This window comes from Patagioenas fasciata, chromosome 9 (genome assembly GCF_037038585.1).
Source record: "Patagioenas fasciata isolate bPatFas1 chromosome 9, bPatFas1.hap1, whole genome shotgun sequence".
Classification (NCBI taxonomy): domain Eukaryota; kingdom Metazoa; phylum Chordata; class Aves; order Columbiformes; family Columbidae; genus Patagioenas; species Patagioenas fasciata.
The window spans coordinates 14,592,516-14,609,665 of NC_092528.1; the positions used below are offsets into that span (position 1 = coordinate 14,592,516).

Sequence of the window (17,150 nt, forward strand, 5' to 3'; positions counted from 1 at the left end):
GCCATGATGGAAATTCATCAGCGGGCTTGTGCAGAATCTCCCAAGTCGAGGTCTGCGTGCAGCCTGGGCACCTTTTGTCTGGGCAGGTATAACCAAGTGTCTTTAAAAACCTGACACAAAGTAAACACATTAAGGACTCCTGAAAAAACTCATTTACAGCTCTTGTCTTGGTGACATCTGCATGAGTCATCACCTAATTACAATGAAAAAGTGCACACCTACGTAAAGTTGAAGTTATCCACGTGTTTTTGCATTAACCATACAGATGATCATAAGTAGTGTCTGTTTACATATTTCTTGGCATAACTAACATGTGCACAGATATGGGAAGTATCCCATTCAGATAAATTAAAAACATTGACCAAAATTTAAACTAGCTCAAATAATTTCTTTTCAAAGAGATGCAAATATGCTGTACCATTTCCCCAGTCTCACAGGAACCATTAGAAAAGTAAAGGATCGTAAGCAGAAACAACAGTTGCTCTAGCATGTTAATTGCAGCCTGAGTACTAACAAAAGGAATTCAAAATAGAACTAAACAAGGTAATTACAACATTGCTATTTAACTTGACAAGCTATAATCTACATTTAATAAGCCTAGATAAGCTTTTCTTCATTGTACCCCAAAATGCCTATTTCAGCTTTCTTGTGAACGTGGTAAGAAGGGAATTACTGACGATTTGGTTTCACCAAGTGCTTTCCTATCAGGCCAAGTAACTGGATTTGTTGTTTTCATCCCCTTTTTCTTCTTCATATAGGCAATCATTCACTGATGGAGATACCTCAGGACCAGTAATAGATGGTACAGTCTTTCTGCTGTGAGTTCAGCAAAATTCATTCCCTTCATGTATAGCACTGCAAAAAGTCTTCCTCACCACCCAGGAAGATTTTCCTCTTTCCCCCAGACACAGCAGTTGACCTATGTGCTGTTAGCAATTTAAACATACACAATTAAATTGGACCAAACTTGAGTGCATGGAAGCTATGCTCATATTGTATCAACTAAGTTACATCGACAGTGGAGCTCAGCAACACGTAACACTCAGTGTAGCTACCACATAATCCGAATAGATCTCAGCTGCTGCATTTTCCTTTTCATTATCCTTCTGTGAATTCGTATTTCAAATGCCTTTCTGGCAGCATGGTCTGGTTCCCCATTCCTGCTGCCAAACGTTGTCACTTTCTCCTGTGCTTTTCTGACCCGACTTTATAATGCTCATTTTCTGCCAACTACCGTGAAACTGTTCTCGTGATACATGCTAAATTGTGAGAGTTCCACCTGAAAGCAAGGATCCACACCACTCAGCTTAGCTGGAGCCATTCTGCTCCCAATGGACAAATAAAGGGAAAAAGTAGAACAGACAGAAGAAAAATGGCATTTAAAAGGAAGCCCCGTAGGGGGATAACCTGGCCGGCTGACCTTCTCTTTGAAATTTTGCCAGTGCAAATTAAGTAGCTCGTCTGCAGCACTTCTGGCAGCAGCGTGGGAAGGAAGTTCTGCAGTGATTTGGGATGAAACACTTCCTCAATTCCCAACAGCAGTGCATTCAATATCAAAAAAACGATAACAAGGAGGTGCTGGAAAACACATTCTGAAAAACACACCAGGAAAATAGATGAGGGGATAAGAACAAAACAAATATCATAAAGCTGACAAAATTGTATTAATAACAACAAGTTTGGAAAGCCAAGGTAGAAGCAAGGCATCCATTATTTTGACAGTGTTTGCTATGCCTCAATACAAAAACCATACCGTACAGCAGAAATAACAGTTGAAAATTAGAGGTAGTGCTTTAATAAAGTAAAACAAAAAGGTCCCTGGTAAAAGGTAAAAAGCCACAGAAAAGTTTGCTACAACTTAAAGCTGGACTAGAAAAACAATCATTTAACCGCAGATCTCGCTTTTCACCAGGATGCCACCATCAGTCTAACATCAAACGAATTACATCAACTGCTCTGACCCATTGTTTTCTCCTTTGTAGACCAAGAAGATAACAAACCTTACAAGTCTACAACATCTGACATAGATGTTTCAGCAAGAATGTATTTTCATGTACATCCCCATACGTTCACGATTTATTTCCAGTTTCTAGTAATTTGCACTTATTTGACCTGACCTTTTTACCTCCTCTTTCTCTGCCGTAAATTGCAAAACTTCTCTAGGTGGAGTCATATGGCATTTTGCTCTTCCCAGCGCTTCAAACCTGACGCTCAGAATCCTTTGACACTTCAGCTGACAAGCGAAATCCAAAGCATCAGCCATGCTCCAAAGTTCTTCACCAACAAAGTGCTGTGGGTGGGGTACACAAACCAGGGGCAGGTGGCCAAGCACAGAGCTGGATGCAGAAACACCTGAAATCTGCTTCTGGCTTTGATTTGCTATATAGTTTTACTCAAGTTACTTGGTCTTGGTCTCACATAAAACAGATAAGACATCTACCTATCTATTCTCTACCTGAAATTTTCTTGGGAGGAGGAAGAAGTTGTGATATCTCAAACACACACGGTCACTAAAACATCTAAGGAACTGCGTTTGTGCCTTAATGTTCCCATATCTCAGTGTCTTGACTCTGAGAACTGCGACCGGGCAGAAGAGTTCAGACTGCGCCGGGGGCCAGACAGCCGGGTGGTGTCTGGACGGTGTCCACATGACGGCAGGCGCAGGGCAGCATCTGGACAAGGTGCTATAAATAGAATATCAAGCCAGCCGTACACTGATGAGAATAAAAAGAACTGAAAAAAAAATGCTTCATTCCCTGAGCAGCGCTTACAAACTGCAGAAGAATATATTGTATGTGGGAAATATTAGTTTCTTACTACATGGTCTTAAACTAAAAGAATGCATGAGGGTGGGGGCAAAAGTATCAATGGTTAAGAAAATAAATAACATTTCAGAACTTTGTGGCTGTGTATATTGCCAAGCATTATTCCACATTAAAACAGATTTATAAAATTAAGTAAACTCTACATGCAAATAGAATTTTTAGCTGGAAAAGGAAACAAAATTCCAACATACAAAAACAGGCCTTTACTGGAAGGGCAAGAGCTCTACCCTTTTACTCCCACTGATTTAGCAATCAAGATACTCTGGACTGCAATGGGATTAACCTCAAAAACAACGCTGACCACTTTAATGAGCTCAGGTGTAGTTCATGGCTAAACTATTCATTGTACCATTTAAACACTGAAATACTTGTTTGTATATAGACTAGGTCTTCAAAACAATTGTCATCCAATTTATTTCCAGAAACTATAGTAACAAGAAAATAGTAAATAGAGGGTAATGAAACACCACAAAGGAAATTTAATTCTGATGCAAAACAATGGAGTTATCTCAAGTTTGAAGAATATGGACAGACAAAGCAGCACCTGGCAGGCTCCGAGAAGGGGGAGCCCTATTCGGATACAGCTGTGAATTAAATCCAAATTATAAAGACCAATCACACAAACCAAGTCTTTTACTGCTGTTTCTTTAGATTTTCTTTCAGTGAAATCCTAAAAGGCTGAATGACTGCCAACATTATATTTTAAAGTTACTAATAGCTTAAATGGACTAATCTTCACTTGTCCAGTTGCCATGATTTCAAATGGGAAACTAATACATCAATTATATGATATAATTTTAACATTAATGTAGTGTTATGAAACTGTGTTATGAAACACAAGCAAAAGTGAAAGTAGGTGAAAGTTTTTCTCATCCCAGAATTTGCAGTCAGACATTTTAATTTGATCATTCTTACTTGAATTCTTTATAAAAACACATGCCAAGTTTTCCCACGTCATAAAAGTTTTTCACAACAGTATCAGTAAGAATCTCACTAGATGATAGCTACTGTATTATTGTGACACATAAATCTTCCATCAGCTGTCAAGTCTAGCATTAAGGATAACCCTTTAGAAGATATTAGTATAAGTCAATTGCAAATTAAAAGTACACACACTACAGATTAAAGTCTTAGCATGCACACAAAAAGGATCTGTACATGATACCACATCTCATTAAGATGTCTTGGTTAATCAGTGATTGAAAACATCCACTAAACATTAACCCTGACAAAATATATCAAAATTCAGCCTTATCCCACTGTATGGCCGCACTATATAATCTCATATAATGGAAAGTTCTCCATGTTCTCATAACCCACAACACGATCGTGTGCCATCAGTCAGCCGCTCTTCTTAACCGAGAGAGGAACTTTTAACTGTCCTGGACTGCTGAGAGCCTCAGCAATTACAAAAGTAATTGATGCTACATTTAAACCGCTTCCCAAAATACATTATATTAATCATCTTCTAAAATCAACTTAATTCAAAAAGTTACTCAAAGCACACATACTCAGAACAAGATCTCTTCCTGAAACATGAAGTGGTTTAATATTACACTAGTTAAGCTCAACAGTGGTATTAAAAATGGTTTGACAAAATAGTATCTGACAAGTAGTTATTGAAACTGCTAGTCTTACTGACTGTAGTAGTGTTCAGATCAGTGTTGATGACAGAGTACAGTTCCCTTGACATCCAAAACTAGGCACACTTTTGGCATTTAGCAGTCCAAAAACGGAAATGTGCTATAAGGAGAAGCAAGCAGGATTAGGATAAAGGATGACCTTTGGCATGCAGAAGTAAAGGTTCTCAAGCCAGATTACTGAGTTGAACATCGCCTTGTGCTTCCTTTCACCATCAGCTCTTCCACCAACTGCGTATCCCACTGCTCAAGTCAATGTTATGGTTCAGCCACACCACAGAAAAGCCATTGACTAAAATACCCCCAAAATAACTACTCTAGGCGCATAAATAGTCTCTTTTTATTCAGAATGACTGCTCAGCAGATTGCCCAGCTGGCAGCAAAACATAAGCCGGTCAAGGGGCAAAGATGTTCATCTGCCACAAAACAGAAATACAGTCAGCACAAAACCCAAAGACAGTGAAGTGACAGAAGAGGAAAGGAGGTATGGACAGCACAAGTAACATGGTCACCCAGAAGACAAAATATGTCATGCCATACTCAAGAAACCTTCACTTGCACTGGTTTCTTTGATCTGGTTTCCTAAAGAAATGTAGCAGCGGAGGAGCCAAGGGCCAGCTCAGAGGTGTAAGACAAACCCAGAGCAGAGAGGGCTGTGTTAATTACACTGCTCACAGATCAGCTGTTTGTATAAGAGTCTTGCTTGGAGCAGTGTTTTGTCAGTACTGCTGCTATGTTATTCAAAGAATGTATTAAATTCTTAAATATTACATGAGATTTAATGGATTGTGTATCACATTGGGAGGTCAAACACAGAGGATAATGCTACACTCAGCCTTCTAGATATAACCTAAAAACCAGAAGCCTGCATTATACTTTAAGGAACAAGTGCAGAACAAACATATGCCTGAGATGGGAAAAACAAGCTTGAAAAAATAGAGGGAAATCATAAAATAGATTTTAAAATAATATATATTTAAAAAAAAAAATAAAAAAGGTGGTTGTGACAAACAACGGTGCACTTTTCAAGAAAGTTCTTGTCACTCTGATCTTACAAAGGCAGCCCAGACTACAATCAGACTGCAACCGAGCAGCCAAGGCGCTGATGATAGCCAGTAGTAACTTACTGCCAAAGTCAGTGCTCCACAGTACGGAAGTTTTAAAGCACAGTCCCTTTTAAAACCTTTTCTGCTTTCAGAAGCTATCTATATGAAATTCTCCCTGTATGTGTTCCCTTGTCCAACAGAATATTGCATTTGGTTTTTAAGGTCTTGAGTGTGTTTTGAAACTCCCTGCAGCTCCAGTGAAGGAACCTTAATGTCCTTGCTACAGTACAGACAACACTCAAAGAATGGCAGAAAGCATCTTGGCTTCTACTTACCATCCATATCATCACGCCAGAGCCAAAAATACTCTAAGTCTAATTTTAGATCCAGTTCCCTTAAATGAAGGCTTTAATTAAAATAAAGCTAGTACTTTTGTTATAAAACTTCCATTTTCATGGCCTTTTGGGAAAAACAAGTCCACACAGCATGGCAACCAAAGAGACCTCAGTCTACATTATTTTGTTCACCTGTTTTCTAATAACAACAGATTTTTCATATTACTAAAAAGTTTTTTTGAAGGTACATCTCATCATACCTTAAAGGAATTTTCCAACCTAATCAGTTCCATGATTTTATTATTTTAAATCACAAAAGGAACAAAATAAAACTGCTTTGCAACTATGTAGCCATATGGAAAATACACGTATCTTGCAGCATAGAATTTTATCAGAAGGTATATTGTTTACCGCACTTTTCTGTACATGAGCTTTCTACTCACCACATGCACTGTCCAAAACATAAGAGTGTAACACTGCTGCCTATAAGCATGAGCACACACAACAAGAAGCTGAAGTAGGCTATGGCAGCATGAAAAAGGAAGTTGAATTGCACTACTGGAAGGAAAAAACCCCAAATCAACCAAACAAAAACACAAGCAAAAAACAAACAAAAACCCCACAATCAACAACAAAACCTCTGAAAACAGGACAGTTCCCTACCTCAGTTAAAAAACAAAACCAAACACCCACCCCCAAGCTTCCATATTGTCAGACATGATTCCCACTTCAAATTCTGAGGAGTCTTAGAAATAAAACACTTATTTTCTACAGAAGAATACATCCTACATTGGTAATGATTGTTCTCTATTACATTTTCTGCCCTCTAAATAATTACATATTCGCCTCTCTTTAAAAACATTCCTTTCCGCTTTTCAAATTTACTTCATTTCTAGTTACCAACTATGAATAATGCTTAATGCAATTTTTAATTTTAATTAAGAATCATGACAATTAGAAGTCAGAGATTCTGCAGTACCTGTGGGCATCTTGTTCCACAGAGACAATAGGAAAAAATACAAACACAGGAACCTTTTCTTTCTATAAATGGGAGTCCTGGTACTTCAGAAAAGTAAAACAACCTTTCAAACTCCCTTTTTGAATGTGACTCTTGCATAGCTAAAAGTCCAAGGTGCTGGGAAAAGATGCATCAGGTCAGTGGCAGCACACAGTGGGAGCCACAGCTTTAACTAATAATAACTGAAAGCTGTAGCAAGTTCTACTGTAAATGCAGCTTGGCGTTTTTCAGTTACTTGGAGTATTGACATAACAAAGCATGGCTTTCAAACAAACACAACACCTGAAATGTAGCGATTACTCCCTTCCAGACTTCAAGGTCACTTCAAAATCTGCAAAACATCAGAGCTCTCCGAAGTACTGGCTGGAAGGGATGAAAAAAGAACAGTATTCTCTCACTGAGGATGGTTAAACTCTTCTAGATAAAGCTTTCCAATAAATTTCAACTAGAGGGGATTGGTAACAAGCATGGGAAATTTCAGCCTTAAGCACTGCAAGTTGTCAAAAATCTGAGCAAATTAGATACTCTGCTATTTTACCAAACAAAATATAGACGATACAGACATTCACATTACTTTTTAACGTGAAAATCTTGTAACATCCATTTTCAAAAGAATGCACAACTTAGCTAAAATACCCTAAACTTCCTTGAAGGGCACAACATAATGCTTTTATGAAAGCCAGCTCATCTTAAGACAATCAGATTTTTGCTAGCACAACCTTTGCAGAACTGTAAACACAGCTTTTTATTAGAAATAACACAACCCCCCTCTTTCACTACTATTTTTATTTGTTAAGTGTCCAAGTGTCTTCCAGATGGACTGAAGAATACATCCACACAATTCCAGACTCTTCTTTCCCTTTCTGTGCTCAGATGCCTCCTTGTTGCTGTTTTACTACTTCTCAGCTTAAATATTCGAGAGAGGAGCAAACGACCTAATTTTTCTACACTGTTCTTCCAGTCTGAGCAATCTTATGACAACAAAAAGTAATAATATACTCAGATGTGTGTAAAATTTCAAAGCTGTATATTTGAAATGTTGAACCGGCCACTTCGGTTAGATGATGTATACGAAATATAGAAATATTAACCCACTTCACTAAACCAAGCCATGCTTCATCGAAAGTGAGATGACAAAATTAATGGAAATATAAGAAAGGAGAACAAGGTGTTTTGGAAACATCTCACAGTTGCAATTTCAATGTAGAGATTAAACCAGGGAAGAACACAGACGTCTACTGACATTTTGCTTTAAAAGGTTTAAAGAATAATTCTCCCTTCACTTAAGGGTTTATAAATTACAGTTACAGGAAAACAACGCTGCCATCTTCATTTACAAGAACCCCCAGATTTAGTAACCAGTAGTAACAAACAGATGTGAGCAGAGCGGGTACCTGAGCTGTGGCACCTGAGCTGCAGGCAGGGCAGGGCAGGGCAGGGCAGGGCAGGGCAGGACGCACCGCTCCCATCCCCCTGCACCACCTGCTGCTTAGGACCTCAACCTCTCAGTGCAAGCATTTTTATAAGCCAGTATTGCTTTTCTTGCTTCTATTTAAGAAACCAATACGCAATCATAAACAATATGTTCATAAAATTATAATCTATATTCTGTAATATGTAAACAAGTATCCGTTAGAGGCCACAGATGAGCAAATTATTAAGTAGAAACAGAAAACAGCTACATTTTCCTTTTCCATTTGTTTAACTTCTAAAGTATTCACTCCTTAAAACATTCTCCACACAAATCAAAGCATGTTGTGCCTGAATGAAGGACAAAGCAACAGCAGAATTTTTAAAAACATTGTGTTTTCTGCAGTGTTATGCAAATCAACCTTCAGTCTGCAGTCTGAGCAGATCAGGCACTTCAAAGGGTGCAGCATCCAGAAAGGTTCCTGCTGGCAGAGAGCAGGGACGATCCCCGCCCTGCACAGGACACCCACACCACCACCCAAACAACCCTGAGACTGACATCATTTATACCCGTGTGCTTTTATGTGAGCTAGCCCACTTTTTGCCTTTGCTTGCCACAAAACACTTTTTATCCCTCTCCCCCTCTCTCTATATGCTCAGAGGTACACACACACAGATACATACAAGTATATACATGTGCACACATAACTCTACATATCCAAGCACTCTTACTCTGTTGTTATGTTAGCATCAAGCCAGATTAATTTTAGCATTTCCTTCAAACGTCTACTGTATGTGCCAACTTCCATGTCAGTATCAACTACAGGTAAAACTTCTGTGCACAGATTTATGGATCATTAGAAAACAACACACTCAAAACGGATGATCCAGAAGCTTTCAAAACACTCATCACTCCTGTCCCGAAGCAGCTCACGGACTAATCGTTTGAGAGATAAAACAGAAACACTAAAATCACTTAACAGTTGAGGGACAATCTGTGTGTGACCAACAGTGCTTCAAAATGTATGAAGTACTTACTTTGAGTTCACTTAACCTTTGCTTCCATCTGCCACAAAACAGTGTTCAAATATAATGCCATAGCCTGCGCTATGGCAGTATCCAAAAGAAGCGAGGTTCGGCAAGAGGCTAAGGTTCCCCAAAAGGGGAAAACAAACCTGCAGATGTAATCTACTGTATGTCTGCAGACTCTCAAAAATAAAACCACACAGAACTTGAAGCTGGGATATCAGACATTTCAGAAATAAAATCAATTCACTGTTTGCAAACCCACCTGAAGTCAACAAGGAACTTGTGATTTTCTTTCCTGTGTATCCCCAAATTACCTGTAGTTGCAAACAATATCTCAGCTACCACCTTACAAAATAAGCTGCTGCTAGCAACTGAGAGTTGGTAACTCACTTGCGTACAGTGTTTCACAAACAATGTTTCTAGTAGTTTGTTGATTTTAATTACTTGATCGAGTTTCTATTTTAACTCAATTAAAAACAAAAACTTCAAGCACCTCCACCTTACAGGCTATAAAGACTACATGAAAACAGCAGCCATTTATAAATCGGTGTAACATGGGTATATCAGGAGGGAACTCATTACTTGCTTTGACTTTGAAAAGAATTTGTCTGTTGTTGGGATTAAGTTACAGCAGGGAGGCCCCACCAGCCCCTTGTCACCTTCTGTGGATCTGGCCCTTCTCCAGCTCAGGAAGCGAACTGAACTCCCTGTGCCACAACATGCAGCCCCTCATGCAACACCTACTTCAGTTTTCAACTTACCAGTTGGGTGGTGAGAAGTCAAAACTACTTGAATTAGTTTTTAATTATATTATTGTTTGTGGAAAATAGTGATTATAATTTTGAAAGGCCATTACTAGGCACGTTTTAGTCACAGTGCAGAACAACTCCAACCAGTCCTCCACTTTACACCTTTGTTTCATCATCTCATGTATACCCCTCTTTGGAAAAAGCAGGTCCTTGGGGTCAAACCACCAGACAAGCACAAAGCCCCAGGCTACAATACTGAGCTAAAGTGGGGTGCGTATGTGCATGTGCCAACGTCCACACTTCAGCAGCTGGTAAACATCTGGACATGAACCACCGCACAGCAGCTGTAGCAAATCAAATTCCGAAACCCTGCTGCACCTCCTATATGTTTTGGTATGCACTAACAATTATTTCTACACTACAACTGAACAAAGATCATACAAACAGAGTGTAACCAAGCCAGATAGCTCTTCCAAAGGAATAATTACATTAATGTTTGAAACCCATAGCATCGGGTTTTTTAATACAGTGCATAATCATCAAATGAGGGAGTTTCTTTTTTAAGTGAAAATATAGTGTTTCATATATAGCAAGATATTTGTATATTATTAGCCACATATAATAAAGAACAAGTAAGAGTATCATACATGTCACTAATATGACCATTATGCTGCAATTTCTCTAGTTACCACAAATATGCAAACATTTGCATGAAGAACTCTAAGTTATACTAAGAAGAAACAACATGAGTTCATGCCACTATGAAACAAAGCATTAAATAAGATTCACACCAGATAAGTAACCGACACCCATGTACCTTAACTCTCCCGAGCAGTGCTTCTGCCCAGCAACTGTTCCCTAACTGTTCCATTATATACCTACACACATCTACCAGTAAGTGTCCTTATAAACTGAATGCAACACTTGAGAGAGCCAGTTATAATTACTCCAGATTTTAAAGCATGTCTAACAGCCTGCTGGCTCTTCTGCCTGTCCCTGCACATCAGTTGGGAACCATCATTGCAGATGTATCCATACTTGTAATTTTGGAAAGACTACAGCTAACCCTCAGCTAGTGCAACTGAACTGCAAATTAATTAAAAAAATATATATTATTGGGATAACAATAAAAAGATGGAAACTTTTGACCTTCACTGTATTTTGTTCTCACAGCATTCACAGATTATTTTGAAGGAATTCAACTCAATTTTTCTTTCCGTATCAGCCAAAGGCCCTAACAATGCACTGAAAATAACTATCAATATAAAACATCAGAGCCATACAGATATTTTCATTTTTCTTAAGATTCAAAGTCAAGCCACCATGTAATGATATTGCTCTCTTCTATAATTAGAAGATATGATAAATAAGACTACATCATGCCAGCAGGCAGCCCCAGCACAGAGCACGGGTGTGCTCGCAGCACAGCTGCCTGTGTCTTTTCCTGCAGAGCTTCCATGAAAACCAACCCCGCCAGGTTCCACTGCTGGCTTCTTATGTCAGACTAAAGTTAGAAGCCAAGTTGAGCACTACTGGGGGCTGGGGGGGGTGAGTGGACAGGGAGGGGAGTGAGTAGGGGGGTGTTAAGACAAGTGTGTAGACAAGTAAGAAGATGCAGGGGGAGCCACCCTTCTATAATTAGTCTAAATGCCGATTATAGCAGACAATTTGAACTAAATATAAAACCCCACAAATCTCAGAGTTTGAGGTAACTTCCAAGGAGGTGTTAAAGTTAACTTTGAAACTAAACAACAAGGCTTTTCACAACAAACGTGTTATTGCAGAACACCCAGGAAAGGACAACCATGCCCATCAAGGCACCTCGTGATTTGTGGGAACCAGGAGGCTGAAGAGATTATGTGGATACTTCACATATTTCTCCCAGAGTAACAGAAGCAATTTTCTGCTCAAAGAACTTCAGAGATGAGAACTTGACTATACAAAGTATCAAAGGCAAGACTTAGCTAGCAGTTTCAGTAATCTCCGCATGTGTCCAGGCTCCTGTCACTCCTAACTGCGGGGGCTGGATTAGTGAGGCTGCCATGGGAATCCCACGACATTTGAGGTTCTGCAGCACCAGCTGCCTGCACCAGGGAGAGACCAGGGATCCAGTCTGCAGACAGAGGCTTGGAGACTTCAGCACTCCATCCTTTTATTAAAATAATTCCTCCATTCTAACCTCAAATGTAACAGATAGGCTGCCATCCCTGCACTAGCCAGAACATAAAACACAGTTTAGATTACGGTTTATCAGACGGTTTTCTCCCATTCTAATGGGCTCCTTCTACACTCAATCAAACCAAGCTGCATCTTTCTGTTCATGGTGACGTACTGCAGCTGGCAGCAGCAGCTGGGGACAGCAGGTCTGTTTGTCCCCTCTTTCTGGCTGGTTTGGAGCTGCATGTTTTCCAGTGCGTCTCCAATGGCTGTTGCTGATGGCAGGATGCAGCTGCCCAAGGAGCCTTCCCGACATGCTCTGTTACAGCAGTTACCTCATTATTAGAGAAGAGTATTTCAGACAGCTTTTGCCAGCCTCTCAAAGCTAGATCACCAAGCAAAGCTGCACATCCAGCTGCCAATAGGAACACGTTTATATTAGGAAGTTGGATTGGATTTCAGTTTCTGCTCTAGAAATACAGTTGGAAAAACTCCAGCTTCCATAGAAACAGATAAACTGAACAAAGTTTTCACAGTTTTCTAGGCTGCGTGCTCTCGCTCTCTTCCTTCAGACATGATCAAGCTGCAATGTTATCTGTAAGCGTCCAGCCGCAGAAGAGTAATATCTGTGCTTTAAGCAGCAAGGCCACTTGAGTGGATATTGAAAGCACTGAATTCAGCACGGTTGGTGTGCAGCTTACAGCTTTACTCAGCCAAAAAGAGAGCAAGCCCCAGCATCTTGCACCTCCTCTCCCCTTATGCTGCACTTGTTAAATGCTCTCAGCACACTCAGACATGCACAGTCAGCTCTCCTTGATCAGAAGCCGTCGACATGTACTTGCATGCACCAGAGGGGATCAGAAGGGCCTTTGCTCCCTTCCCTGCGCCACAGAGCTGGGCTTCGTGTTACCCCCAGAGGGTGGCCAGCCACCACCAGAACCCTGTCCCTACACAGATCCAATTGTAGCAATATAGTATTTCAAGGAGTGGCAGAGCTACCAATGGACCAGCAAATCAATCTATGGGGCTTTATACTGTGGCCTTCCGTAAAAAAAACAAACAGGTTTGCAAAAGGCTTCATTCCCCCACTTCCTTCACTCCTTACAGCTGATCAGTTCTGGGGAGCAAAAAGAAGTCACAGAACAAGCTATATCACCATCATCCTCCTTCCCCATCACTAGAGCAACGACATGGTTAGAGAGTGGGGAAACCCAGTCTCTCCAGTCACTCAGGTAGGCACGTCCTAGAAAAGGACAAAAAGCAAAGGAGGTTTTATCAATACATTTATTTTGCCCTGTTGCATGCCGTGACTGGAACCAAATCAGACAAAACCCTAATACTTGTAAGCATGGGTCAGTGCTCATCATGTTACCAACCACTCTGTTTGTATTCTTCCAAGGCTTTTTTTTTCCACCCACGAAGAATGGCTTTTAGATCACCTCATCAAAATCACTTAATGTTAATTTAAAAAATTATTATTAATTACTAAATACAGTACAGACATTTAGGAGTGTTTTTCACTGTACTGGATGAAAACACTAGACTCTCAAAAATGGACAAAAAAGGTATAAAGCTGGATCAACCAGTAAATATTAAAAGACTGTTCACAGAATAGTAAATATGGACATTTATGATGTAAGTATTTCATAATTTAATAAGAAAGTATTCTCTTGGCCAAAGAAGAAAAGCTGGTTTGGTTTTTGTGTCGGTGGTACATTGTTTGGTTTTGGTTGGTTGGCTTTGGTTTTTTGGGGCATTGTTGTTGGTTGGTTTGTTCTGAAGTTACTGTGCAAACTTTACTTTATACACTTCTATTCAGTATTTAGGAAAAAAATAAAATCCACCCCCCCCCCCCGCCCCTTCCCCAAACAAAAGCTCTTTTTCTCTCTTCTAAATAGAAGTGTATTCCTGAGATTTACAGTCTCTTTCAAGACTTCCATATAGTTTCGGATTGATTTACACTTTGAGCTATGAAGTTTCGCTGCAGAGGCATGGGAATGGAGAGAGGGGACAGGGAAGGCAGGAAGAAGGCAGGACAAGCTCTCACAGGGCTCATATGCTATTCCAAGACATCTATGCCCCAGCAAGAAAAATTCAGTTGGATCCATCCACATGAATAACTCCTCTTGTTAGTACAGCCTTCTTAGTGAGAGATTCTGGATCAGCTTGACACTAGACTAAGATGAAGCTCAACTATGTCCAGATTTAGATATAACCTAGCTTTTTTCATTGACAAACTTTTCCTGCAGGACAAAATACATTGCAGAACATTACATTAAAAATGGGACATTTATTTCTCTTGTAAGAAACTGAAGTTAAAAATAAAACAAAAACCCACCACTTTGGAAAGGAATGTCCTCCACATTTTTTCTATTTTTCTTATGCCATTTTTAGCATTTGTTAAAAAAGTTATTTTTTTAGCCTTGCAGTCTCTCCAGTCTTAAAATTATGCAAAAACTCCAAGTTCTCTTTATTAATCTTTTAGATGATTTCCACCCAAATTAATTCTAAAAATATAACAAAGAAAACCACTAACAGCACTAGGCTTACCGTCTTCCAGTAACTAGTGGTTACCACCCTACAAGCCACTGCTATACTGAAGTTAACTTTGTGAGGATTTAAAAAAAAAAAAAAACGTATTTACTGGAAAATAGTGTAATATACTATCCTAGACTCTTAACAAAAGAACTACTCACATTCTTCAGATTATAATTCAATGCCTTCCAGCTGTGGGTTTTGCTCTCACTCAAAAGGAAGGTCCACCCACTATTTGCATCAATATGCAGCGTTGGTAACTTTGAGACAAGGGGGGTAAGAGAGATGAAGGACTCAACATTTCTCAAAGCACACTGGGACATAACCAAAAACCAAGGAATATGTCACACCGATGAAGTGATTAAAAGTTTGTTTGGAGTCCTGTTGCATGAACAGCAGCGTACCTGCTTAGCACCAGGAACTGAAGGCAGCTAAGTCTAAATAAAATCTTATCACTAGCAGCTGAGCAGTAACCTCTCCTTGTAATCTGGAAGGAAAATTATGAGTGTGACCCAGATGAATCACATTCCCAGATGGACTTCCCAGTATTTTTTTCCTGGCTAGAAAGAAGGAAATTTTTTCCAGCTTACTATGAAGCAACAGTCATCTCAGCTTGCAGTACTGATGAATTTAGGCAAGTAGATCAAGAGTCTCCCTTGGAGGTGCAGTTTACTGAACATGAAAAAAAAAAAACAGAGGGAAGCTTCATGACTCTCATCCAACCCTGCCATGAAGGAGAAAATAATTCCGAGTGAATGACAAAAAGATCCCACAAAGTCTGAGAACTCAGGAATACAAGACCCAGTCTGACCCCAGCTGGGTCAGACTGATGATTCATCTAGTCCAGAATACAGTCAGTCCAAGGGGGCAGAAAAGGTGCTATTTAGAGAGAACCCACAAACCATGTTCTGTGGTCCATTCCCCTCACGCTCTACCTGCTGACCAGGAACTCCCTAACCCTGCTTTGAACCTGTCTACCTGTCTGTTTTCAAAACATCCTCTGGTTGGGAGTTGCGTAAGTTCAACACCTGCTATGTAAACAGATACTTTCTTTAATGTCTTAAACTGATTCCCAACCAGTTTCATCAAGTGTCCTGTAATTCTGGTACTGCCAGGTTTCTGTCAACAAGAGCCAGTGTTCACCTTAACCACCAACTTCATGATTTTGTAAACCATGATCGCATTGCCCCTCTCAGCCTCACGTCTTCTAAACGAATCCTTTTAAAGGACACAGCTGCACACCAGGCAGTGATACCATCCCCTTGGACTGAAGGGGTTGCCCTTCTCTGTACCTTCTCTAAACTAAGGGTACTAACTGCACCTTCTCAAGCCATGGACACAAAAACTGCACCCAGTGCTCAAAATGTGGTGGGCATGCCAGTGTTTCGAATACCAACAAAATTATACCTTTTTCTTGCCCTCTGTACCTTTTTCTAATGATACCAGAGGGCACTGCCTATGGTTTTCTGGCTTTTTTTTTTTTGCCTGTTGCTGCTCCACATCGCAGACAGATTCTGGAGAACTGTTAATGACAACACAAGGGTTCTTCTCCAAGTTGCAACCCTGAGTTCCAAGTTCAGCATCACACAAGCATGGTTTAGTATAATTTTTTCCTTACTGGAAAAAAACTACATTTAAAAACCTACATGTACATATGCTGACATTCATCTACCATGCTTCTGCCCACTTAGTTACATGACAGCCTCCTGGAATTCCTCAGCACTGACACAGCACCTACCTACCCAAAAGTAATAGTAACACCATTTTTCATCAGAACAGGAATTATTTCCAGGTTGGTGCAAGTTAAAAAAAAAAAAAAAAAAAAAATCAAGCTGTTGGTGTGAGTGATGCCCAGAAGCCACAGGGAAGGCAACGGAGATCGATCAAGCCCACTAGCACTAGTTTTGTCATTGTGAGAGAATTATCACGGGCAGGAGATTTATTCAGCAGGACAGAAATGAGGTGCAAAATTTAACCAAAACAAACAAACAAAACCAACCACCCCCAACACAGCACACCTCCATGACTGATGATGGAGAACAGCACAAAGCCTGCAATGGATTGTTCATAGAATTGTAGACTGTTTATGGATGTCGCCACTTGACCACAATTCCAGAGGAAATGAGATCTCTCGTTACACCATCCCTGGACCGCCAGACAGCAGGGTTCCTAATGTTGGTTTGTATCTGACAGCTCCCAGTCCTCACTTTTACCTCATATTGAAGAATGACTGTCCAGGAGATCTTGAAAACTACCTTTCAAAAGTTAAAGCAAAAATCTAACTAACATTGGAGAAAAAAATATTCTACTTTAAAATCACACTGAAGACTGAAGCAGGATTCTTCTGCTAAAGAATTCTGTATTTGGGCAAAGCTGAATCACCACAATACCAACAGAAATTAAACA

General features: G+C 39.9%; 1 protein-coding gene across 2 annotated transcripts in view; it reads right to left on the reverse strand.

Moving 5' to 3' along the window:
* Positions 1 to 17,150, reverse strand: part of IRS1 (insulin receptor substrate 1) — a 52,731-nt gene that overhangs the window by 5,177 nt on the left and 30,404 nt on the right. Inside the window, exon 2 of one of the 2 annotated variants that reach the window (XR_011740488.1) lies at positions 1,421 to 1,592. The exons of the other annotated variant lie outside the window; for it this stretch is intronic. The gene's annotated coding sequence lies outside the window, so the exon portion shown is untranslated. The remainder of the gene's footprint in view (positions 1 to 1,420; positions 1,593 to 17,150) is intronic. 2 annotated transcript variants of the gene reach the window in all.